The sequence below is a fragment of the Polyodon spathula genome, chromosome 7 (assembly GCF_017654505.1).
Source record: "Polyodon spathula isolate WHYD16114869_AA chromosome 7, ASM1765450v1, whole genome shotgun sequence".
Taxonomy (NCBI): Eukaryota; Metazoa; Chordata; class Actinopteri; order Acipenseriformes; family Polyodontidae; genus Polyodon; species Polyodon spathula.
This window is the reverse complement of record NC_054540.1, coordinates 37345749-37371713: the sequence shown is the minus strand read 5'-3', so window position 1 is coordinate 37371713 and position 25965 is coordinate 37345749. Positions and strand designations below refer to the sequence as shown.

General features: G+C 43.6%; 1 long non-coding RNA gene across 3 annotated transcripts; it reads left to right on the top strand.

The window, feature by feature from the left end:
• The first annotated feature begins 531 nt into the window (after nt 1-531).
• On the top strand, nt 532-25965 carry LOC121318609. 3 transcript variants are annotated; one of them, XR_005950625.1, is made up of 6 exons: nt 532-1251; nt 8912-8991; nt 10195-10510; nt 16239-16372; nt 19999-20220; nt 25880-25965. It is a non-coding gene; the product is annotated as an uncharacterized LOC121318609 (long non-coding RNA). The 3 variants fall into 3 exon arrangements; XR_005950623.1 differs by lacking the exon at nt 8912-8991 and having other exon boundaries at nt 760-1251; XR_005950624.1 differs by lacking the exon at nt 532-1251 and having other exon boundaries at nt 8724-8991.

Genomic DNA, 25965 nt, shown 5'->3' with positions numbered 1-25965 from the left:
AAGTAATTTTAACATTTTGACTGTGTTCCCACTTTTGGTACCAAGTATGAGACCCAAAACTGAAAAGAATAATAAAAAAAATTTAAAAAATCTAGTTTCTTTAGTAAAATTGGAGTTTACAGTAACTCGCTTATGAATGACTTGCTTTTAAGTAAAAGTGCTCCTCTTTTATTAATTTTAAATACAAAAGTGGTGACGGGTAGCCACTGTTTCCCTTTGCACTTAAGCAATTACTTTTTTTGTTTTTAGATCCCTAATGCAAACTTGAATCACAGAGTAATTATAACAGAACAGCTGTGAAATAGTAAATATGAGGTATACACCACAAACATGTCCATGTTATACATTTAACCAAACTCTTGGGAATCTATGACATATTTCTATGACATTTGTGTTTAAAACATAAGTCATTTATGAGGGACTTCATCTTTAAAAGCACCTCATAAAAAAAAAAAAAAAAAAAACATTGGTCTTATTTTCAGATTAGTTTTATCTGAAGCAGCAGAAAAGAGCAGCAACTGGCTGTGGTTGAGACGGAAATATACTGGCTGGGGATCTCAAGCACAATGGAAAGAAAGCAGTGACAGGATATAGTGGAGACAGCACACTTAGTTTTATATATCTAGAGAAGCATTTATCTAATCGTGATGAAACTTGCTAGAAGTTCATTCTTTAGCACAATATATTGTGTATCTACATCTAGGGATATATGGAGTCCTTGTCTATCTGTATGTAAGTATGTCAAATGTCTAGAGATGTGCTTTTTCAAACTGAGATGAAACTTGGTTAGGAGAGGACATTCTTAGGATGTTTATTGTGGAGAGTATTGGAATCTGAGGGTATAAAGGAACATATCTTCCAATGTGGAACTTAAATAAAAAAATACGGTGGATGTAGGCCATGGTGCTCAACTTTATCATGATACTGTAAGCTGTCATTTTGAACACAACATCGGCAGGGGATGTCGTCACTGGCATGTTTGTTTTCCTCTAAAGTTATTTGGTCCCTTTATATTAGATTTTAAGGCAATTGATATAAACTATGAAATACTTGTGTTTGAGCAATTGAAATACAAAAAAAGAAAGAAAAAGCAAAGAAAAAAACGTGCAGCGAACATTTCTCAACAAGAAAGCATGACACCCATCCACATTAGCTCCGCCCCGCATTGTCAAAACTCCTTGCTGCTTCTATTCAAAACAGGACAAAACAATCCACACTTTCACTCTTTGACGTTGGAGAGTCCAGCATCAGGTACGTTGAGAGTCTGTTCCTCTTTTTGTATAAGCGAATTACATTGTTAAGTTTTTTTGTTTGTTTGTTTGTTTGTTTTTTTACTGGATGTTTAGCCGGTAATTGTATTGCATTACATTGCCGAGGTAAGGGGAACTCCCGTCCCATCCGTGTGTTTTAGTTATTTTAAAATTCAACGTTGTATTTAAAAGAAGAGTTTCACACAAACACACATCGCCAGTCATATGCCGATATAGTCATTGCAATGTGTGGACCGGATCAAAAAACTAAAACGTAATAGATAACGACGCACTCGTGTCTTTTTTGTTTTCGTTTGTTTTGGTGCATAGGACGTTAGTATGCACAGACAATCAGAAACACATTTGCATGGACAGAAGGATTAGTTTTTACAAAGGTTATTTAAACGAATGCATAATATTTGTTTGTGTCATATAATATTACTATGTGTCACTTTGCTACACAGTGCTTAAGTAACTAATACGTTATGCTGTTTGTTTGTGATGTTGAACTATTTTAATTTGTTATAAATAAAATGAACTTGTTAAGCTTGTGATTTAAAAATAAATGAATAGCGGTGTGATTTAGAACCAGCAGAAAATCTACTGGCAGCGGTCTTTTCAGGGTTTCCTAATCTACCATGAATTAATATCCGGACTGAAGAAAGAGAAATAATTGTACTGTATTTGGTACGGGACACTTAACACACACTCAAAAAAGAAAAATTCTGCCAATGTTTTTTTTTGTCGCGAAGCTGTAAGGTAATTCAAATTACAATGAGGAAAGTACAAAAATGATTTGTTTATTTATGAATTATAGGTGGAAACATTACTGCATGTTAACTTTCAGTTCAGGGCGATGAGCGCTGTAGTAGCGAATAAAAAAATATCTGTCCATCTTTTGGCTGGATGTTTAGCCGATATTTGCACTGCATTACATTGCTGAAGTAACTTGCCAAGGGGTAGAGGTAGGGTAGGGGTTTGGTTAGGGTTAGGGGGTTGTTTTGAACTCTAGCGCAGTGGTTCCTGGGCTTTTTCAAAGTAGGGGCCACCTTGATGTTTGGATTTTTCCCACAGACCACTTACTTGCCACGTATGCTTTCACAACAGCATTTCGAAACTATTTGTTACCTGTATATGTATACGTACATGTAGAAAGTAAAGTGTTTATATAAAGTAGAATACCTAATTTATCGTCGCTACCAGGTCAGCAAGGAATGTTGTCATTTTGCTCATTGGAAGTTTGCTGAAGGCAAAGTTCCTGTTTTTTTTGTTTGTTTATTTATTTGTTTGTTTTTCACATTCTGAGTTTTTTTTATGACACAAACTCCTGGCATGCACTGGGGCTTGGGTCGTCCTCGGATCCAGTAAATGTAAATACGTGCTGGTCCCCACAACCGTTACCTCGTGTTGCAAATTATCAAATTCGAATGCAATTTATTGCACTCACTCGGTCGGAAGCAATTTAAAAAAAAATAAAAATATTTGGAGATGTTACCACTTGTGGTGGGCTGTGATGCGTAAATGAAACAAACTTGACGCAGTCAGTATGATTTATATTAGCATGTTGATTAAAAATATGACAGTGTCAGGAACAGACTACACGTTATTTCTAGAAGTAGTATTATTAATAGAATTGCCTTCTGTTACAGTTTTAAGATTAAATCTGGCTGAATAAACCTATATAATACCATGGAGCTGAAATCGATCATTCATACTACACAGCCAAGCAACAAACAGAGCATCTTTGTTTCACGTTAACTTCTATTACTATATTCCTGTTTCCCTGGCAACACTGTAGCACGTATTTTATATTGTTGAAAATGAAAAGTACCAAAACTGGTTTTAATGTTTTTATGTAGTCATTATAATCACGGTCCAATGCACTGTGCAGACTGAAAAGGCGAGGACAGCCAGATTATGTTTCCCTTTCAATTCGAAGATGGCCACCAAACATCGGTATGGGATACACTCCTGCCTACTGGTAGGTGTCACTGAGCTCCTATGTTAAAGCTGCCGATAGGCCCCCTTCCCCCAGTGAGGTACTCGATCCCGCCTCCCGAGGGTACTTAACCATCACGCAGGGGGAGAATAATCCTCTTTCGCTTCTCACACTGGTAAGGTAAGATCTCTGTGTTGCATTGAGCCCTGTTGTCTTATAAAAAGTGCTGCGTAAACTACTGCTAGTTCCCCTGCACATTGTGAGGAAAGCTGGCATTGCCGCTTTCCTGGAATCGGTAGTTTAAAAAATTGTAGCCTTTTTATTCTGTTTCTGACTTTCAGCACCTGCTCCGTGTGTCAGGCTGCTTCTTTCTGCCTGTCCGTTTTAGCAACGGTAAGTATTATTGGTAAGAATTGTTTGTTTTCACCCCTTCTAACTTCAGAGAGCACTGTTAGTCCACGGGACGGGGCTTGCCTTGTTCCCATTGTCGAGTTTTGCCCACCAGCCATCTGCAGGCTGCGGTTTGGCCTTGTTTTGATTTAGCTGAACACGTTCCCGTACTCTCGTAGAGCGCTAGTAGCTCCACAGCTGCTTTCTTAAATGGGCTGCACGGGCCTTCACCTTGGTGTAGGTTGCTCAAATCAATACACAGAGTGCTGTCCCCTATCTGTCCTGTAATATTGAACTGTTTTTTGTATTTTAAAAACTGTTTTTATTACTGTGCGTGTGAGTCAGTCGCCTGCCGCGGCTTCGGCCCTGTCCCCCTGTTGTACGCTACGCGCTGCTCAGGTGTGAGACCACACGGTAGGCACCGTGCACAGCTGACCTGGTGTTTTCAAATACCACGGTGTGTAAGACTCTGCCCGTAAGACTGCCTGTGCCACTTCGGTACTACGGTGCGCACGGTGCTTATTGACTGTAACCCGCTGCGGCTTCGGCCCTGTCCCCCTGTTGTACGTTATGAGCTTCTCAGGCGTGAGACCACGTGGTCAGGCTAGCTGCCCCGGTGTTTTTTAATACTGCGGTGTGTAAGACTCTGCCCGTGCTGCTTCGGTACAACGGTGCCCATTGTCGCTGACCCGATAAATAGGCTAGCATGCCGGTGCGGCACGGTACGCGGTGCACACGGTACTCTGTGCGCGCGGTGCCTGACACTGCACTGTACTCGTGCATCGGTGCATGCAGTACGTGGTGCAGGCGGTAACCCGCGGTGCTCATGCATGTGGTGCAGATTAGTCCGGTGCTGCACGGTACACACAGTGCTTGGTGCATGCGGTACTCTGTGCACGTCGTACTCGGTGCTTGTAATCCGGTGCCACACTGCTCCTGGTGCCCACACTGCTTGGCGTACGCGGTGTTTACAGCGCAGTGATTCTATCCCAGTGTTATTATTGCACGGTACTCGGTGCTTTTTACCCAGTGTCACGCTGCCCACAGTGCTCGGTGCACGCGGCGCACAGTGTTACAGCACAGTGGTTGCTAACCCGGCGTCATGGCTGGTAGGGCTGGCTTCCATGCCTGCGTTGTCTGTGGAACCAATATCCCACAGGAGGACAGGCACGACATCTGTGCGCGGTGCCTAGGCCCTGATCATGCCGACTGTAAATGGTGGCTGCGACATCTGCGTGGCGTTTCAGCCCCGCGTGCATGCACGCGAGCCTCCTAGAAAGAGTTGCGAGGGGCATTCTTTGTCCCACACAGTGGGCCCCTCCCACTCACACCTCCCGATGCCATCACAGAGCCCCTCCGGGGAGATACCCTATGCTCAAGCGTTCCTCTCTACCTGCAGCCGCTTCTCTTCACCTCCGGCTAGGTGAAAAAGACCCGGCAGACGTGGGATATTATGGCTATGAAAGCTCAGATCGGTCACATCATTGAGCTTTGAGAGGCAGACCCCACCAGCTTTGGCCGTGGACCCCTGTGTGGCGTCACCCCCACACCCTGAGCCAGTCACAGTCTCTGTGCTGCTCCCTGACCCCTCCGGGGGAGTACAGGGCGAGCGGATCGACCAAGCTGTGCTCAGAGAAGGACGCGTTTTCCATCTTGCCTTGTGGGGTGAGTCCACGTTCCCTCCGGAAATAGAGGTCGAGGCGTAGGCTGAATTCCAGGCTGATACAGCCCCTAGTTCTGAGGCTACCTTGGTTACTAGCACGGCGCCACTTATGGGGTGCACGGCGGCGTACCTGCAGGTCCTCTGGAAGGCACAAATAGAGCCACACCCTTCCGACTTTCGACTGCATGACATGGCGCCCTGAGCTCAACCTTTCCCAGCGTTCCCCTATTTTATGTAGGAGGTGCGAGAGGCAGGACCCTTCCTCAGCGTGGTGGACGTGGCCATAGCCAGCCCACACAGCAACAACCGCCCACACTAGCCCCCGCCCCAGCCTCATCTGCCCCAACAGGACACCTGAAAGCTGCCGGCATCTGACCTGATTCACGGCACAACAACTGCACTACTGGCGCGCTTGCACCTACGACGTGCTCGTACAATACAGTTACGCTTCAGTTTCGTTTGGGACCCCCTCCTTTTCGCGGAGTCACGACTACGTATGTGACGAATCTGCTTCAGGCCTCAGTGTTCCAGACCGAAGTAGCAGCCTTGCTGGACAAGCGCGCCATTCGTCTCGTAGATCCTACCTCTCTCGGTGAGGGTTTCTACGCGAGATACTTTCTGGTACCGAAGTGGAACAGTGGCTTTCGCCCCATCCTGGACTTGCGGTTTCTATAGCAGAAGGGGTTCCACATGCTGACTCATTGTCACATAATCCAGTCTTTCCGGCCGGGCGACCAATTCACCACGGTAGACTTGCGGAACGCGTATTTTCACATTCTCATTCGTCCACAGCACAGGAAATATCTCCGCTTCGCCTTTCAGGGCAGCGCATACGAGTTTTCTGTGCTGACGCTTGGCCACTCCCTAGCTCCCTAGCTTCAAAGTGGTTAGACGCTATCCTCACCCCCTTGTGGCTGCAAGGAGTCAGAGTGATGAATTACCTCGACGACTGGTTGATCTGTTCCCAGTCGTGGGAGGAAGTGGTGGCTCACACAGCGCTAGTGACGGAGCATCTAGTGAGGCTGGGCCTCACCATCACCGATGCCAAGAGTCAGCTGATGCCAGCACAGTGCATAATGTCTGTGGGGCTTGGGCTGGACTACACCACGATGCGCACATACAAGTCGGACGACAGGGTAGCAGCTTTACAACACCACCTCTCCCTGTTTCGGCAGGGATCGAAAATGTCCCTTGTTTTATTACGCATGCGCCCACTGCAGGCATGGCTCAGTGCGTTCAGGTTGCATCCCAAACACAACAGGCACCGTCGGCTGACAGTGTGCCTCGCGTGTACGGACGCCCTGCGCTGGTGGAGGATTCCCTCTCGCCTGCGCCAAGGAGTCTGAATGGGGGCGGTCTACACCCGCAGGGTAGTGACGGCGGACGCCTCCAACTTGGGTTGGGCACGGTCTGCGAAGGCAGAGGAGTCAGCGGACCCTGGTCGGGTCGCATGACTTCCCTGCATATCAACATGTTGGAGCTGCAAGAGGTGTTCCTTGCCCTCCAGTACTTCCTACCCTTGGTGCGGAACAGACATATGCTGATCCGCACAGACAATACATCAGTGGTGGCATATGGCAGCCACCAGTGTGGCCTTTGGTCCCCGGGGTTGCACCGTCTAGCCTTCAGGCTGCTGATTTGGGCCCAATAGAACTTGCTGCCCCTTCGGGCGACGCATGTTCCAGGCATGTAGAATCGAGCGTCGGACCTCCTCTCGAGGGAGGGCCCACACCCAACGGAGTGGTGGCTCCACCCTCAAGTGGTGGAGTGCATTTGGGAACGTTTCGGGAAGACGCAGGTCGATCTCTTCGCCTCGGTGGAGACGACACACTGCCCACTATGGTACTCCCTCCACCGCTGTGGCGGTCCACTCGGCGTCGACGCCCTAAACGTATGGCCCAGAGTGCTCCTTTACGCGTTCCTGTCTCTGCCATTGCTTTCGGCCTTTCTCGAAGGTCGGGTCAGAGAAGGTGTCAGTTCTCCTTGTGACCACCAGGTGGCCCAGGAGAATCTGGTTTTTATCCATCCGCCCTGGGAAATCCCGCTTCGCCGGGATCTTCTCAGTCAGACGAGAGGCACACTTTGGCACCCGGAGTGAGGCAGGCTCCAGCTATGGGTCTGGCCCCTGAAAGGGACCGCTGGTCAGCCTTAGGGGTTTCAAATGTAGTCGTGGGTAAGCTGCAGAATGCTGGGGCGCATTCCACTAGGTCACTGTATGCCTGTAAGTGGAAACGGTTTCAAGATTGGTGCTGTTCTAATGGTCATGATCCAATCTCCTGTCCCATGCCCGCCATCTTGCAGTTCTGCAAGATCTGCTTGAGGCTGGTAGATCACCTTCCACACTGAAGGTTTACCTAGCAGCTATTTCTGCTTGTCATGCCCCCGTTGACTGTGTCCCCGGGCACGCATTTTTTGGCTTCCTGATTTCTCCGAAGTGCTTGCCAATTGCGCCCTCTTAGGAGGGCCACTCTCCCCGAATGGAGTCTTGAGATTGTACTGGAGGCTCTCACGCAGGCCCCGTTTTTGAGCCTATATACTCCATCGAGTTGAAGCACCTGTCCATGAAGACAACCTTCCTCTTGGCTATCACCTCCGCAAAGCGGGTTAGTGAGCTGCAGGCAGTATCTGTGCATAGCATCTGTATGTGTATTTGGGGTGATGTTAGCAGAGTGTCACTGCGTGCAAACCCTGCTTTTCTCCCCAAGGTGGTTACAGCCTTCCACGTGAATCAGTCCGTGGAACTGGAGTCCTTCCATCCTCCTCCGTTTGCGACGGACAAGGATAGAAAGTTGAACCTTCTCTGCCCAGTTTGGGCATTGAGATGTTATGTGGATAGGACAAGAGCGCTGCGTCAGTCTGACCAGCTCTTTGTCTGCCATGGAACACGGACCCTGGGACAGCCCCTCTCCAAGCAGCGGCTGTCGATTTGGATTGCGGACACAGTGTTGACTGCGTATAATAGTGCTGGCTTAAAATTTGCGAAATTTATGATGCGGCTAGCTGGGCTACCCCGCATACGTTTGCCAGGTTCTACCGCCTGAATGTGGTAGAACCCTCATTGCACTCTATGGGCACTAGGGTCCTCGAGGTTGCATGCTCACGCCGCTGACCTTGGTCAGGCAGGCCTTAGCATCCCTCATATGCTGCCGATCTTTTATCTCTCGCAATGGCTCTGGTACGCATTTCCCATAATGATGTTTTGGTGGCCATCTTTGAATTGAAAGGGAACGCTAGTTTACTTACTGTGAACCTGGTTTCCTGAAAGAGAAGATGGCCACCAACCGCAAGGTCGCTCAGTCGACATCACGGTTTCGTCGCGACAGAGGATTATTCTTCCCCTGCATGACGGTTAAGTACCCTCGGGAGGCAGGACCAAGGACGTCACTGGGGGAAGGGGGCCTATCAGCAGCTTTCACATAAGAGCTCAGTGACACCTGCCAGTAAGCAGGAGTGTATCCCATAACGATGTTTGGTGGCCATCTTCTCTTTCAGGGAACCAGGTTTACGGTAGGTAGACTAGCGTTTTTTCCTCCTGAATAGTGAGCACATTTGAATGGTACATGTGTTTTTTTTTTTTTTTTTTTTTTTTAAATAATGCTGGCTAAAGAAAATGTGCTTCATAATGTGTAAGTTATTTTGTTATCACATTAAAAATAAGTTTACTTACAGACCACAGGTAAGCCACTGCTCTAGCGGCCTCTGTAGTGGCTACTACATCCAACGCTTACCGCCATGAACTGAAGGGTTAGGTAATACGCAGTAGAATGTTTGCATCTCTCTCTCTCTCTCTCTCTCTCTCTCTCTCTCTCTCTCTCTCTCTCTCTCTCTCTCTCTATATATATATATATATATATATATATATATATATATATATATATATATATATATATAATATAATAATAATAATAAATAATAATAATAATTCTGTATTTTCCTAATTTTGTTGTTCTTAAAATGACCAATTAAAGCTTGATGACAAAACATTGGCAACATTTCCTATTTTTGAACATGTGTACTGTAACCCAATATTTTATTGACTAAGTTCAGGGAAAGTGAAATGGTAGTTATATTAATAATGTATTTTGTGCAGCTACTGGCAGTAGCGGAATCAGCTGCCTCAGTGCCAGTACTGGTCATAACATCTGCCAAAAAAACAAAACAAAAAAAAAACATTAGTGTAAGTTTCATGTAGATCGAGTTAAGTCATTGAATGTAATGTTAATGAATGTAAAGGTACATAGAAGCGTCGCATGGTTTATCAATTAGTACTGAGAGGGTCCGGGTTACTATGTAAATGAGTTTTCAATATGTTTACATAGGGAGATTAGTAGGTCACAAGCCCATAAACTTGAAATAGTAGATTTGTAGTTGAGTTTATATATAAGAGTATACAGGGATGGGCAAAACAGTAAACCATTTAAATAGAAAATAGACTTCCACAAGTGCATTTAAAATATAACTAGAAAGAAGGCTGTCAGTAATTTATTTTAAATTGAAAATATTAAATACTGTTTTGCTGACTCTCTCTCTCTCTCTCTCTCTCTCTCTCTCTCTCTATATATATGTAACTGAGTGTCAGAAAGCTTCCAGGGGGGAAATGTGTGTCTTCTGCAAAAACTATGTGTGAAAATACGTGCAAACCCCCCCACCCACAGGCGCGCACACTCAAGCCTACGCAGAGTAGTGAGGATGTGTATGTTTCCTGTGTAGTATATTTTAAATAACTTAACCTGCCTGGAAGCTGTGATGTGAATTTTAAAGCAAGTCTCTTAAACAATGAAAGAAAAGACGATAAATGAAACACATGCTGAAGTCATTTTTTATATATATATATATATATATATATATATATATATATATATATATATATATATATATATATATATATATATATATAAAATGTCTTTATATGTTTGTAATATGCTTTAAACTTCCTCTTTTTGTTCTTTTAGATTAGTACTCATAAAAAGGAAGCTGTGCTTTGGTGCCCAGAGCAATGTGTTGAGATGGGGGAGGGCATTACGACGCAATGGATTCTCCTGTCTTTCCTACAGGACCAGAGGTGCAACAACCAGGAATATAAGAAGGAACTGGACACTTTGGAAAGTGAGCTGAATAAGAAGAGGCCTGGGATTTCAAACTACTGCAGTCTCTGGAGAAACAATCAAGAGCATTTCAGTGATGGTGATGATGGAGAGCTACAGACAGACGGCCATTTTTGTTCTGACATTAGAATTGTTTGCAGAGAGATGCAGCCTGATGTACAAGGTATGGTGATTTTGTCTTTGTGTGTTATTGTGAATTTACCCATATGAGGAACTTTCTTTACCTATGGTTGCCATATCAAGAAGAGATCGCTGTGGTTTCAAAAGCCAGGGAATTGTATAAATCTTTTTAAGTCAATGTTTTACAGCATGTGCCCTGGTCCAAGAGATATTTATAACATATTCCATTACAGACCTATACTGCTGTGAAAAAGTCTTAGACATGTTGCATTTTTCTACTATGATGCATTATGAGCACTAACAATTTACTCAAAGCCTACACTAGTGTTTTCTACTATTATAACAACCTTGACTTGCATAAAGAAGGAAAGACATTGAGTGAAATAGCTTGCATCACTTAATTTTCAAGGTGTTTTATCCGAAGCATAATCAACAAGTACAGAGAAACATCATCTGTAAGTGATAAACCCAGGACTGGGAGACACAAAAAGCTGTGTAACAAGGATGAGCAATACTTGAAGATAATATACTTAAGGAATAGAAAGAAGACAAGCGTTGTATTGACAACAGAACTGGAAGTAGGCACAGGTATCGTCCATCCATCAACAGCCCAAATCACCTTTGACGATTGTTCCATAGTCCAATTTCTGTGTTCTTGTGAATATTGTAACCTGTTAGTCTTGTTGCTCTTTCTTAAAAGGTATTCTTACTGCAACACATCCTTTAAGTCCTGATTTCAAGAGTGACCTTCGTATTGTTGATTTGATGGACAACGACACCTGTGCCTTCTGCCAGTTCTGTTGTCCACTGAACGCTTGTCTTCTTTCTGTTCCTTAACAGGGTTCGACATTAACCACCCGGTGGCCCGAGGCCAGTAGAGCACGCAGTTTGGCCGGTAGTTATGAAGCACCACAGGCCCAACTGGGCCGGTTACATTTAACTAGTACTAACATATATAACATGACTTCTGGAAAATGGGACAGTTTGCCAAAAAGCTGAAAAGTAATTTACAAACCATTTTTTAAAAACATAACTATGAACTAATCCTAACTTTCCCGCCGCACATCATACCTGTTGTAAAGTCAGATTAAGACTGCGTACCGAAGAGCTGTGTTGGTACTTCTTCCCGCAACATGACAAATCTTTTAGAAATCGGGTTTAGGAAAGCGCTAAAATCAGTAAATCATAAAGAAAGTCATTATGTTAAAAAATGAAGACTAATATTTACAGTGGAGTTTCTGTTATGACAGTGAAAAAAAAAGTTACATTCTGCCATGTTTGGCATCAGTTTCCCAGACTTCCCAGAATTCATCATTTCGTTTACATCATATCCAGTCTCACAATAAGAGATACACAGATACACGATCAAATTGTCAAACTTAAAAATTATTTTTTTTTTGGGTGGGGGGAATCCATCAAAAATGCCGTTCACAATCTTTCCAGGACTTGTTGGTATCGCTCAGCAAGAGTGGCGCTGACTTGGGAGAGTCAACACAAGCGACAACGCCCTGAGAAGGATTGTTATTTTGTATTATGAATATTGTTTTAATAGTGTTTATTATTAGGGTTAGGGATGGGAATTTCGAATAGTTTCCTATTTGAATACACAGGGTGCAACCTTTTTGTGTATTCGGTTACTCGAACTGTGATCCCTTACGCTACCAAGAGTAAAAGGCAAATGCGTGTGCACAAGCAGGCAGCATAACAGTGTAAGCTGGTAAAGTTTAGCCGGGTTCACAAAGTGTACAAACAATGTCCAAGACTATTTCTTCATTCAATACCCTGTTTCCTTAGGCACAACATTTTCCTTTTGTTTACTGAATTAAAATACAGACACCAATGAGCAGCAACGTCACAGAGCGTATCTCTTCCAGTTAAAGCAACAGAAGCATAATATTGCGCAAACCAAATAATTTTTGCTGTAGTGTATTCAGAATAAAATAACACCTATCATATAGCAACCTAAATATTCTACATCTGTTTTAATTCTAACAAATATTTATAAAATAAATATAATAGTGCAAATATTGTAACCTGGCCAAAACAATAGAAAATACATTCCAACATTCTAATAGTTTAACATTACTAATTACAACTAGCCATCAAGTACTGACATCAGATGAATCTCAGTCAAGTTACTTTGTTTATTGAATAACCTTTAAATTCAAAACATGTTGATGTTTGTTTTTTTTTTACATTGAACTGCAGTCCAGAGTTTAAAAAAAAAAAAAAAAAAAAAAAAAAAAAAAAACCTTTCCAACTCCCAAGTATCTTTCCTTTATTTATTTATTTATTTTTAAAATAGTCAGTGTGTTCTGCTTTAACATTTAGTATGTCTTTATATTCATCATAATGTTAATTTACCTTTTTAATTTCAATGTTACCCAAGTTTGGATTACTTCTTTTAGCACACGTTTAATGGCTGAAGTAACATATATTGAAAGGGTTTGTTTTAGCCACTTTCTTTTGAGACGCGGGCTTTCTTTGGTAACCATACACAGTTAGAAACATACTGAAAATAAAAATCATCATAAAATATATAAATATATTGGGCCAGATAAAACACTAGCTCAGTAATGTGAGTAATATGAGTTCCTGTACTGAAAATTTTTTAAACTAAAATATCTCCATCACTTAAAGACTTTGTCTAATGTTAACTGGACAAGTGTAACTTTTTTTTTTTTTTTAGATTAACAAAATCTCAAAACCCTGGTGAAAATTACAAAAAAATTAATTTCCTAATGTATATCCAGTATGTAAAAACAGAAAGGAATATAGGGGCACGCCAGTGAATAAGGCGTGAGGTTCTGTTACATGAGGTTCTGTTATGACAAACACACTTCCAGTCACGCAAAAGGCTGCAGATTTAAAATAATCTACATGAAAACTGTTCACATGTAGAAGAATTCCAATGTATCCCAAGTTTATGCTACACAATGTTTTTCAAAGACAACATGTGTTGTAGTTCAAACTCACACCAATGGTTTAGCAGCAATCCGAAAATGTGAGCCACGGAGAACAGACCAGGATACAGCAGACTGTCCGGTGTATCAGAAATGTAGAACTAAAAGATTCTCAGCAGGGGGAACAGTGGTGTTTACTTGGCTTATGAGAGGCAATGAGATTTAAAAAAAAAAAAAAAAACATAAAGGACTCCATTAAGACTGAATTTGCTAAGTTTATGGAAGTTGCACTGAGTTACCTCCATATTATGGCATACACATTACTGTTTAATATAACATACAGTATTTACTTTTAAATTTAGCACTTTTTACATAACTTCTTTAAAAAATGAGACATTATTTTCATATGATGGTGGCAAAATACTGCACAGTACAACACATGACACATCTTTGAAAAGTGATGTTGTGACATACAAGATATAAACCTCATGTCTACAGGTCCAATATAACACTACCGCACTAAAATGACAGATGTTATTACAGCCATTTGTGGTGCAACTGCCATGGGACTGTTTTATTCAAATTGTACAGTATTGGTTGTCTGTTTTAAATTGTGTAACATGGGGCTCTAAAAATACCACCTGCAGCTCTGAAATGAACTGGGGTGACTAATTTAGAAAGGCGCTGAAGAGAAAACAAAAAAAAAATTCATGTCACAACTTACCTACCATGCTGGTGTATAGTACCAGTCTGGTAATATACTTTTACAGGCATTCTACAACCCCACCCACCCACTTTTAAATTTACAGTTCATTGAGTTTATACTCTGAGGCAGATGCATGGGCTTGTATATGAAATCTAAGGGGTAACTGTATTTTCACAGAAAACATCCTACACATCTATTTGAGTAATTACAGTAAATTATTTCAGTTTGGGTGTGTGTTAGTGATGGAGAGAGTTAAACCTCTTGAACGTTGGTCGATTGAAATGTTCACTGATCCACAGTCCAGACAGTACATATATATATTTAGTACTATGGTATTAATGAATGCATTTAACATTCAGTGGATAGCACAACAGAGCATGAAGTGCTAGTAATGCTTCATTAGTTAAACTCCTCCACAGCTAGTAGTGATTTCTGCTGTTTTGAATGGTTGAACTCAGTAATTACTGCTATGGTATAACTTGTATGTATAAGGTAGGGGTGCGCCTATACCCGTAGCCTATCGGCATGGCACCGATAAGCGAGCTTCTGCTGCTTCCAGTCAAGCTGCTGCTTCCAGACATGCATGCTGACCAAGTGTGCTGTCCGCAAAGGGAGGTGTGCACAAGGAGTGTCCACCCGCTAGGGGTGGCTGGGAGTTCGGAGGAACGAAGTGAAGCGCTACACTACTCTGAAGAAAGTTGCAGAGTCATGGGAGCACACGTTCTCAAATTCACAGAAGGCAAGGAAGAACCATTGTTCTGAACAATAGCTAAAATCATCTTCTGAGGAAGGGCCCTGCCATCTGTCCTATGGGAGACTGGATCAGTAAACGGGATACTGCATTAATCGGAAAGCGGGTCTTTGTTTCCACGTATAATTCTGACACGTTGTGTGGATGTCAATTGTTGTCAAGGGAATCCGAGTTCTACATGATATCACTGAACAATTTTGGTATGTCTCAGTTATTAACATTTGGCCTTTCTTAAACAGCGCGCCTAGAGACTCATTTATATATAAATAAATCGGATACCAAAGTCACTACACAGTCATATCCCCAGTGCTGTGTAACGTGCGATCAACCAGCAGTAAAAGAGTGGTGTTTTGGATTTTTTTATTTATTTTTTTTAATATCTGAAGACAACAGGATTGGGAGTTGTGTGCAGCAGAACAGACTTGATGCTGCATTATATCCAATGATGAACTGTGAGTAGAATATTATTGTGATGCTTTTTTTTAAAAAAGCTCTTTTCTTTGAATATTATTAACTCTGAAGTGTTCGCCTGCCCCATGCTGCTCAACATTCTCCCTGTGTCCTGTTAGTTAGCGCAGACGGCCGGGTCGTTACATTATTTATTATTATGATCATACAATGTTCTCCATAATTTTTGCTTAGTTGCTTAATCTGTATTGGTTGCGGGTGTATTCGGTGACACTTTGAAGCAGAAATTGATTATTGTGCTGCCTTTTATTAAGTAACAAATACATGTTTGACTGAATTTTGTCACCAGAATGTATTTTTTTTTAATTAAGTGAACAATTTAAGTTGTGATGCATATAAGCAGTGTATGCTTTAAAAAAAAAAATGTTGTAGTTAACAGCTGAATTCATTATCTGAAGTAAATGCAACAAGTGCAATACCTGTTAATTTATCATAAATACAACTAAACAACATTTATTTTTTTAACATTTATAATTATGCAGTTTAAATATAGGCCATATGTCTTGTTCTTATAGTTTACAATATCTTCTCTGCACTACCTATTATTATTGGTAATATTAACAGTATTGGCCGACATGAGTGCATCCTTGATATAAGGTATTAATTAGTACATCAATGTTTGTGTGGTATATCTGGATAAAGCATGAGGGTTTTTTTTTTTTGGTCACTTTACTGGAAAAAGAAGTGAATACAATATTGATGTCAAATGGGCATACGATTTAAATAAATCACGTTTATATAATTGTATAGCTTGTTTCAGTGGTTAAAAGGAATGCTGAGTGGATTATCAATAATGTGAGGAATCAAATCGAAATCCATTTACTGAATTCACTTCCCACATTTGCTTTTTTCGTCAAAAAGTCTTGGATTAGTCTAGGCTATATATGGAATGTAATTCTCTTTCATGCAGCGCCTTGATTTCGTACCTTTAACTTTTGCTCAGGAAATGCTGTTGATGTCGGTGCGGCAAGGCAAATCGCAGCAAATCTGATTGAGATCGCAGATCAGCTGGACCAAAGTGTGGTTTCACGGGCCTCGGCTAATTTAGCCAGACGCATGCAAGAAAGGATTTCACAAGTAAGTAGCAAAAATGTAGAAATGCAGGTTTACATTTAAAAATGTAGATTAGAATGAGTACCCCGAACAGGATTTGATCTCAACTAGTTTAGACTTGCAAGGGTCTATTGTGCTCAACAACATAAGATGCAGCGAGTGTTAATAAGTAAAACATATTGTGGAAGGGAGGTGGGTAATTCACTGACACAGGAGACAGACAGGTGAATTTGGCAACACCGCACAGGTGCCCAGTTTTATTTCGGGTTGCTATTTTTTCTTTTGTCCCGCAGATGGCACTGTGGGTCCGTGGTCTGATTTACCAACGATGGTAAACAGAACCACAGACATACCAAGCGATGGTACATAATACCGGCGCCCTTGCAGGTGCTTCGAAACAATAATTCAAAACAGAAGGCACAAAGAAACGGGAAATAAAACAGTAACAAAACTACAAAGGTGCTGCACGTGACAGCTATATCCCAGTCGTCGCTACCCATGCAACCCGGATCGCCGTCCTACACTGCCGGCTAACTAGTCTGCTCTTTTACAATGTTTCGGGGTCTGCCCAAGGGTTCCCCGCTCTCACTGTCTCGCTGTAAGACTCTTTCTTTTTCTCCCGGCTGATTCCCGGTCCTGGACCAGCGCTTCTGCACTCTCGACGCGTTTTTAACAGGGCATACCTGAGGAAACAGCGGAGCATTATTTTATAGGGCCAACAATCTCTCAAGACTCGCCTCTCAGCCATTCAGAGAGGGGGAAAGTCCACACACCCACTTTCTCACCTCCCCGTGTCACTGCCATGACTCACAGGCGGTTGTTGGACGACTGTCGCCCTCTTCCTGCAGCTCTGTGAACACGCCAGCAGATTCAGCACAGATCTCCCCCTGCTACATATACTTCCCCTCAGAATGACACCACCGGTTCATTCGAAAATCTTACACCCCCATGCCTTCCCGACAGAAAAAGTCTGCGTTTTGATGCAGCTTTCCTGCTCGGTGGACTACCCTGAAGGCATAGGGCTGCAAGGCCAAGTACCACTGTGTGATTCTGGGGTTGCTATCTTTCATCCGGTGAAGCCATGCTAAGGGGGCATGATCTGTAACCAGGGTGAAGTGTCGCCCCAGGAGGTAGTACCGGAGCGACTCGACTGCCCATTTTACGGCGAGACACTCCTTCTCGATGGTGCTATAATTTTTCTAGCAGGGAAGGAGCTTCCTGCTGATGGACAGGACTGGGTGCTCGCTTCCCCGAACCTCCTGAGACAACACTGCCCCGAGACCTGTCTCTGACGCATCCGTCTGCAGGGTGAACCTCTTACCAAAATCCGGGCTGCATAGCACTGGCTTACTACACAGCCTCCGCTTCAAGGCGAGAAAGGCCCTCTGGCACGACTCGGTCCACTGAACCGTATTTGGGGCAGCCTTCCGGGTGAGGTCTGTCAAGGGAGCAAGCGAGTGTAGCGAAGCTCGGGATGAACTTTCTATAATAACCTGCTAGTCCCAAGAAAGAGCGCACCTGGGTTTTGGTTGTAGGAACCAGCCAGTCAGCCAAGGCTTTCACCATAGCAACCAGCGGTCTGATCTGGCCGCCCCCTACTCGATACCCCAAATACTCCGACTCACTCTTCCCAATGGCACACTTCTTTGGGTTAGCAGTGAGCCCCGCCTCCTGCAAGGATTGCAGCACTGCTGCCACCTTACACAGATGACTCAGCCAATCCTCACTGTGGATAACCACGTCATTTGTGTAAGCAGCGGCATACTGCTGATGGGGCTGCAAGATGCGATCCATCATCCGCTGGAAAGTGGCGGGTGCTCCGTGGAGCCCAAAGGGCATGGTCTTAAATTGATACAACCCAAAGGGAGTCGAAAACGCCGTCCTCTCTCTAGATTCTGGAGTCAGGGGTATCTGCCAGTACCCCTTCGTTAAATCCAGTGTCGTCATAAAATGAGCTGTGCCTAGACGCTCCAGCAACTCATCTACCCAGGGCATCGGATAAGCGTCAAATTTCAATTTCCCATTGATTTGTCTAAAATCAATGCAAAATCGAGTTGACCCGTCTGGCTTATCGACTAAAACGATCTGACTATTCCAGTCACTTTGGGACTCTTCTATTACCCCTAGTCTCAGCATTTTGTCAATTTCTGCTTTTATTACCTGTCTTTTACGCTCAGGTATACGGTACGGCCTCTGGCGAACTAGCGCCCCTGGCTCAATATCAATGTGATGATGGGCTACTCGAGTCTGCCCCGGGACGGAAGAGAACACGTCAAGAAACTCCGCCACCAGACCGTGAGCCTGACATTTCTGCGTTGGTGTCAGATTCTCAGCAATCTGTACCGATCCTTTTCTTGCCAACACAGAAAGATCAGGTCCCAGGTCCGTGACGCTATCTGCATGCGCCACTAACAACACCTCTGGTTGCAACCAAGGCTTCAAGAGGTTTATATGATAAATGTGTTTTTCTCTCCGTCGCTCCGGCTGGCAAATCTCGTAGTCCACCTTCCCAACCTGGCGTGTAACCTCAAAGGGTCCTTGCTACTTAGCCAAGAGTTTCGACTCAGAACTGGGTAATAAGAGAAGTACCTTATCACCCGTCTGAAATGTGCGCAACCGGGCTCCTCGGTTATATTGTGTCTCTTGTCTGTGCTGCGCCTGCTGCAAATTGTCATGCGCCCATTTCCCAATCTTTAAACTGCTCCTCCCGGAATTTCTTCCGGTAGCCCTCCGGGGTGGCTCCCACACGATTCAGGATGGCTTCAACAGGGGGTAATCCAGCATATGCTCCGGGGACAACATCCTCGCAGCTGCTTGAGCCTCCCCGGGGAGTTGGGGCAACAAACAGCTAGCCCACTGGGCTTGGGGCCACCTGGCCGAGATCGCCATGGCCTCGAACAGCGGAGCATTATTTTATAGGGCCAACAATCTCCCAAGACTCGCCTCTCAGCCATTCAGAGAGGGGGAAAGTCCACACACCCACTTTTCTACCTCACTGTGTCACTGCCATGACTCACAGGCGGTTGTTGGACGACTGCTGCCCTCTTCCTGCAGCCCTGTGAACATGCCAGCAGAGTCAGCACAGATCTCCCCCTGCTACACATATATATTTTGGTTTCCTGTAACCTGTCCCTCTGTTTATTTTCAACCCTACCTAAGTACAATTTCATGCATCCTTGAGCAGGGCTGTCCAATCAGTGGGTGACCCTGCAGCTCCAAAGTATGTCTCTTTTGATTTGGAGGGGAGGCTGAACAATCTGTAGTTTGAATGCAAAACACAAATGTCTTCTGTAATGTTTAAAGAGCATAACAATACTGAAAGAGGGTATAACCTGGTTAAATATTTTTTAAAGTCTGTTTTATTATTATCATTATATTTTTATTACAATCCAAGAAACAACCTATACTGATAGTTTCTCCTGGTACAGTTCTCAGTACATTCATTCAAAACATACTAACATACTGTTAACTTGTACTTGAGCAGATAAAAAAGCAGAGTTGGGTTACAGGCTACCAAAAGAAAAATAAAAAAATAAAAAAATGTAATTGGGGGGGGGGGGGGGGGGTTTGAACTAAACTTTCCACTTCCTTTCTCAGGGAAGCTCTGTCACTGTCCCCATACACATGCTGCACCTCTTTCTTTTATGTAGGACTGGACAGGCTTGCTATCCTCCGAAGTGGAGCTCTTGATGCAGCAGGGCATCCCGGGGCTGCAGCAGTTCTCTCAAGAGAAAGTCATGCTCACCCTCACCATGGTGCTAGTGCAGAACATTGGAGTGCATGCTCCCACTTTGCTACGCAGCTTTTTCAGTAGTGCTGTGCAATTTATTAACGATAATCTCCAGAACTTCATAAGAGATCAAGGAGGATGGGTAAGTGCCAGTTTCTGTGTGTGTGTGTATATATATATATATATATATAGCATTTTTTAAATTATAATGGGTCATTGGGTTATTATCATAACCCTAGTTCCCTGAAATAGAAATGTAACCATTATCGTATGTATGGGTGTTTACTTCCTAAAGAACACAAATTGAATAGATTATACCAAAGCTGCGCGCCAGCTCTGTGACGCAGTCATGCCTGCCCCCGAGGACATAAGAAGACTGCATGGACAGATGCCAGCATCATTTTTCCTTCAAGCATGCTGCAATCATTGACAAGGCGACGTTGAAGGCTAATGGTTACATTTCTATTTCAGGGAACCAGGGTTATGAAAATAACTTAACATGGTAGGTACAAAATGTATATTACCATATGGGTGTTCCAAAGCCATCTCGAGGACAGTATTGCATAATGACTGGAATGCTCTGAAGCAGTCCTCAATACTCGATTTCCAAAGCTAGGGTTTTGTGGATCCATGACATTCTGTTGATCGAACCTTGTTATGGTATGGGGAGTAGACCACACCGCTGCATTACAAATGTCCTTGACAGATGCACCCTGGAATGAAGCCCACGAAGTCGCCATACCCCTGGTGGAATGGGCAGTGAGCTTTTCTGGAGGGGGCAAGTTGGCTTGCTCATGGGCAGTCTTAACTGTGTGTGTGATCCTTTTGGACAGCCTCTGCTTAGACAGGCCTTTACTGTGGGACTTAGCCCCGTAACAGACTGCCTCCAACTCTGTCCTATCAAAATAATACCCTATTGCCCACATAGGGAAAAGCATATGGACTTGCCATTCCCTGTCAGACTGGAAAGGAGGTGGATGGAAAGCCTCCAATTTCGTAGACTGGTTGACATGAAATGCCGATATAGAATTTTCAACAAAAAAGCAGGATTGGTATGAAGCGCAACCTTTATCCTGGCTTCTGCAAAAATGAAACAGGATTTCGCAATTGAAAACGCTTGCATCTCGCTCACCCACTTAGTGGATGTGAGTATATGCAAGAAAGCTGCTTTGAGCAATAACAGTTTCAGCTCAGCTCATGCAAGGGCTCAAATGGAGACTTCATAAGTGCTTCAAGCACCATGTTAAACCTCCAGCAAGGAACAATATACTACATAAGCGGCCGAAGTCACCAAGCTCCTTTCAAAAAGTGCAACGCCAGAAGTGAGCTCCTGAGAAGACTGAATCCATTTTGACAGGGCAAGCTGAAATGGCTGCCAGATAGGCCTTTAATGTAAAGGGGGATTTCTCCTCGTCAAACAGGCCCTGCAAAAATTGCAGTATACGGGACACGGGACAGGTCATGGGGTCAAAACCCCAAGACAGGCACCATGTCTGAAAGACGCCCCACTGGGAACACGTGGACGTTGCTCTGGCATGCTGCAGGGTGTCAGTGACTCTATTAGAAAACGCCAGACGATTCAAATGCAGCCACTCATGGGCCAGACCCAGAGCCGTAGGCTCAATGGATCTGGATGCCACAATGTCCCCTGCGTCTAACTGAGCAGGTCGCAGCGTTTTGGCACGTTCAAGAGCAGCATCAGAGCTGAAAACCATAATCTCCTGGGCCACTAGGGGCTACTAATAGCATCTTGGCCCGGTCCTGCCCGATTTTTTCCAGACACAGCGGGAGCATGGCTAGCGGTGGGAAGACATGTAACAGTCGCCTCAGCCACTGGTGTGCCAAGGCATCTATAGCCAGCGGGTCCCCTTATGGAGAAACTGAGGGGACAGTGAATTGAGTTCTGGGAGGCAAAGAGATCCATCTCTGCTCTCCCGAACCTCTCCCAAATGAGGCTCACCATCTCGGGATGAAGGCTCCAATCTGAGGTGCTGCAAACTTTTCATGAAAGGAGGTCCACTGCTGTTTTTCATCCAGGCAGGTGTACCACCCGCAGTGAGAGGAGGTGTTTGTGTGCCCAGAGCAAACGCTTGCAGGCTACACGATGGAGACGGGGAGACCTGAGGCTGCCCTGGTGGTTTATATAAGCCACCACGATAGTGTTTTTCATTCGGACAAGCACGTGTCTCCCTTGAACCTCCTGCAAAAAATTCTGCAAGGCCAGATAAACTGCCTGCAGCTCCAAAATATTTATGTGGAGACCCTGCCAAGTGGGGTTCCGTACCCCCCTTGCAATTCCACACAGTGCCCCAGCCGAGATGATGACCTCCCTTCTGGTGGCACTGCGCAGGGCATCTCATCCACCGCAGGACCATCAGACACTCATGCCTGGGAAAGCCAAAGCTGCCGTCTTGCAGCTATCAAAGCAGCAAGATTTCTGCTCACAGCCTCCCCGTTCAGCTTTGAGATATGAAGCAGGTTTACATTCACCAACCGCAGCTGATGTGGTGAGGGTCAGAAAGAGCCTTCAATAAACAGGTCTGGTAGGCTACCTGTATAGTTGTATTTACCCAGCTTTGCGGCAAACGCACCAGCTGAGTAAGCCCGCTTCGGAATGACTTCCGAGACACAATACTGTTTGTTAGGGCAGGTAGCGTCCTTGGTCAGGAGTGCTAGTTTAGGCGCCTGCGCCAGAGAGGCAATCGCAGCATCTACGGGAGGAAATTGGGCCAAACCCAGCTTCTTCACATCACGCAACCTGTATAATGCCCCGACGTCGACTGGGAAACAGCCAGAGCTGTAGTTGAGTGACCCCAGGATGATTGAACTTCAAAAAGAAGATGGACTGCTTCTGTTTGCAAGTGTCCTGCAGGCCAGGACACTTGCAATCTTGCAGTGGCCCTCTTAATGAATGGCAGAAGATTTGCCGACAGGGAGAAACTAACTGCTGGTAATGGGCTGTATGTCCACTTACTCAGAGGGGAACTCCGGTTCGCTCACCTCCTCGGAGCCGGCGATGGGCAGCATATCCTCCTGCTGCCAGTCTGTGTTGCTCCAAGGGAATAGAGGGCAGGCAGAGCACTGTGCCTTGATGGGAACACGCTGCCCAGAGTTTCTCCATTTGTTCAGGATGACGAGAAAGACCATAAAGACGGCTTCCAGTGTAAAAAAACTGCTGCTTCAGTCTACTAAAGCAGCAACGCCGCTGCACAGTAATGTAACATTGTACTGTATTGTATATAACAAGGCAAGCGCAGTGTACAGTACTATAAAAACTGTAACAGGCGGTTCAAGACCCGAACCAAGTCCTCTGGTACTGGACCAGGGATGTTGTGAACCGGGTCGGTGACTTTGCACGGTATGTAACAGAGATTAATACCAGTACAGTGCCTTCTTACTGGGTGAGAGCAGTTACCTCGATTCCTTGTTCGGAATGGAGCGGGTCGCTGATCTATAGGTCTACGTAGTTGTGTTACCGTAAGAAGCAGTATATAGGAATGTCCACCTATATAGCTTCTGGCAAACTCAAACAGTCTAAACGTATAAACATTGGTGAAGGTTTTGCGTCTGTCGAAATGGCCTTTCCCAGGTCCATTCCTATGATTCATGTAGAAGTGCCCAAAAAAATGGGGTATATGGGGTGTGGGTATATAATTATTGTGTAAAAAGAAATTGCAAATTGCTTGATTTTTGTGACCTAGAGGTTTTTTTTTTTTCTTGTTGAACTGTAGCTTGATTGATACCATAGGCACCTAACCCACAGGGCACAGGGGAGGCAAACCTGTATTTTTCCCCTTATTTTAGTTCCGTGTATACACACTATTGTTCAATGTTTTGCTATGATTTTGCTTTTAACCCTTTGCGCTCCATTTATTCAGTGCTTGTCAGGCGCGCCCGGTCCAATTTATTTTACACGCGCAGTTTAAAATAGTTTATGTCCATGTTATCTCTGTGGTGCTTGGGGCTATCAGATACGCTCTTTTTTTTCTTCGGCTCCTATCTGTCTCACTCGGCCATTGAAAGGTTTTCTCTGCTTGCTCCAGAGGATAAAACGACTAGAGACCTGTGGTTTACGTCTTTGATGTCGGACTGGAAAGGGAAAATTCTAACGTCTGACCTGGTCCGACGTAGGACCGCAAAGGGTTAAAACAGTTTCAAATGTAATAAAAGAAACTGGAGTCATTCAGAAGACGCTAGAAGTCCAACATTGATGAAAGAAAAAAAATTAAACGCACCCTACACAAACATTGGTTTGGCCCGTAGTCCACACAGCACTATTTACAATAATCAGGGCAGTTTGGAAACTACAAAAAATTGTTTAATTAAAATAAGGTAGGTAGTTGTTAGCTTAGTTTGTTTTTATTTTCTATTAATTAAATTATATTCATCGGGGGGAGGCAAGAGAGAACCAGATGGTTATTTATTTGTTTATTTATTTTTAAATGTGGAAGTTAGCAGGTTCTTGTTGCTGCAGGGCCATGAACTGGTTTAAGTTCAACACCAACTCTAAATAAAATGTTGTTACTGATATTAAGTACTAGTAATAATCTGAAGCTGTGGTATTTCAAAGTAACAAAAGCATGTTTTACTTTAGTAAAGTGGGCTAGAATTATTATTATTATTATTATTATTATTATTATTATTAATTTCCAGCTTTCATATTGAAGCTTGTTGTGTAGGTGACGACTCATTCAATCAAACCAAATTGGAATTTGCTTGCATCTTTAAGACGTTTTGCAAGTCAAGTAAGCTTATTTGTGTACCAAAGACGACAATAGTTGCAGTCCTTCTTTCGCAGCCAGCGTCATCTTACATTAAAGGCACATACCTGAAATTGTAAGGTAATTAAAGTATTGTTGCTTATGTTATACTCTCCCTGTCATTCTGTGCACTGTCAGCCCTTGTTAAAGATAGAAATTATTGTACCTGATCCGAAGCAACTGCAAAATTTGTCCCAAAATTAAAAGTAAAAAATAAATATTTAAAACTAGCAAGAAATGACTAGAAGCACAAAGGCAGAGACACAATTTCTTAGAGGAATAAGACCAGTTTAATGGTATAAAACAAGAAACAACTCTTGACTGGTCCTTCCTGCAAGATTGTACTGTTGAAATTGATTTATTCAGCAGAGTGAAGTCAGTTTTTTATATAGTAAACCAGTGCTTCTGACATGGCAAGTATTTAACTGCCTTTCATTAAGGAATACTTACCTGCAACATAGCAGTGCTGTACTTTTCTTTAATAAACTACATGTGGGAATTCTAGGTGCAGCACTGTGCAGAGATGCCACAGGTACTGGTTGTGCCATTTGGTGCTACTTGCATGTATTTGTAATTAATGCGTGCGCAGCGAGTACATATTCAACATTTTATGCTGAAACACCAGCCCAATTTTGTCGGCCTGCAATTAGTAAAACCCTAACTTCACACAAAAAAAAAAAAAACTGACTCTGGGTTACTGAATAAGAAAGTTTACTGGTCCAGAGCTTATCTATACTCAAAGATCATTGTCCACTTTCACCCATGTATACAGTATCCTGTGGCTTGAGATTCACATTCTATAGGGCTACTCTTTATATAATTTCACTCCAGTTGCAAAGGGAGCGTTTAGGCATTATTGATGGTTCAATGTAAAGAATGTTTAAGTTATAATGTAAAAGGCAGGTTGTTGTTTAATTTATACTGTAATGAGCTGAATGATAGTTATGCAATTTGTATGTTTTTTCTGTATTTATAATCTCAAATTGATTTGAATGGTAATTGAGTTTATTCCATAAATTGTGTTTATTTTATTTTGAACAGGGAGGAATTTAACCATGGAAAGGGAATTCAGGCTGCCAGCTCTGGTTATGTATCCAACATTTTCATGTTACATGTTTTACCATGAA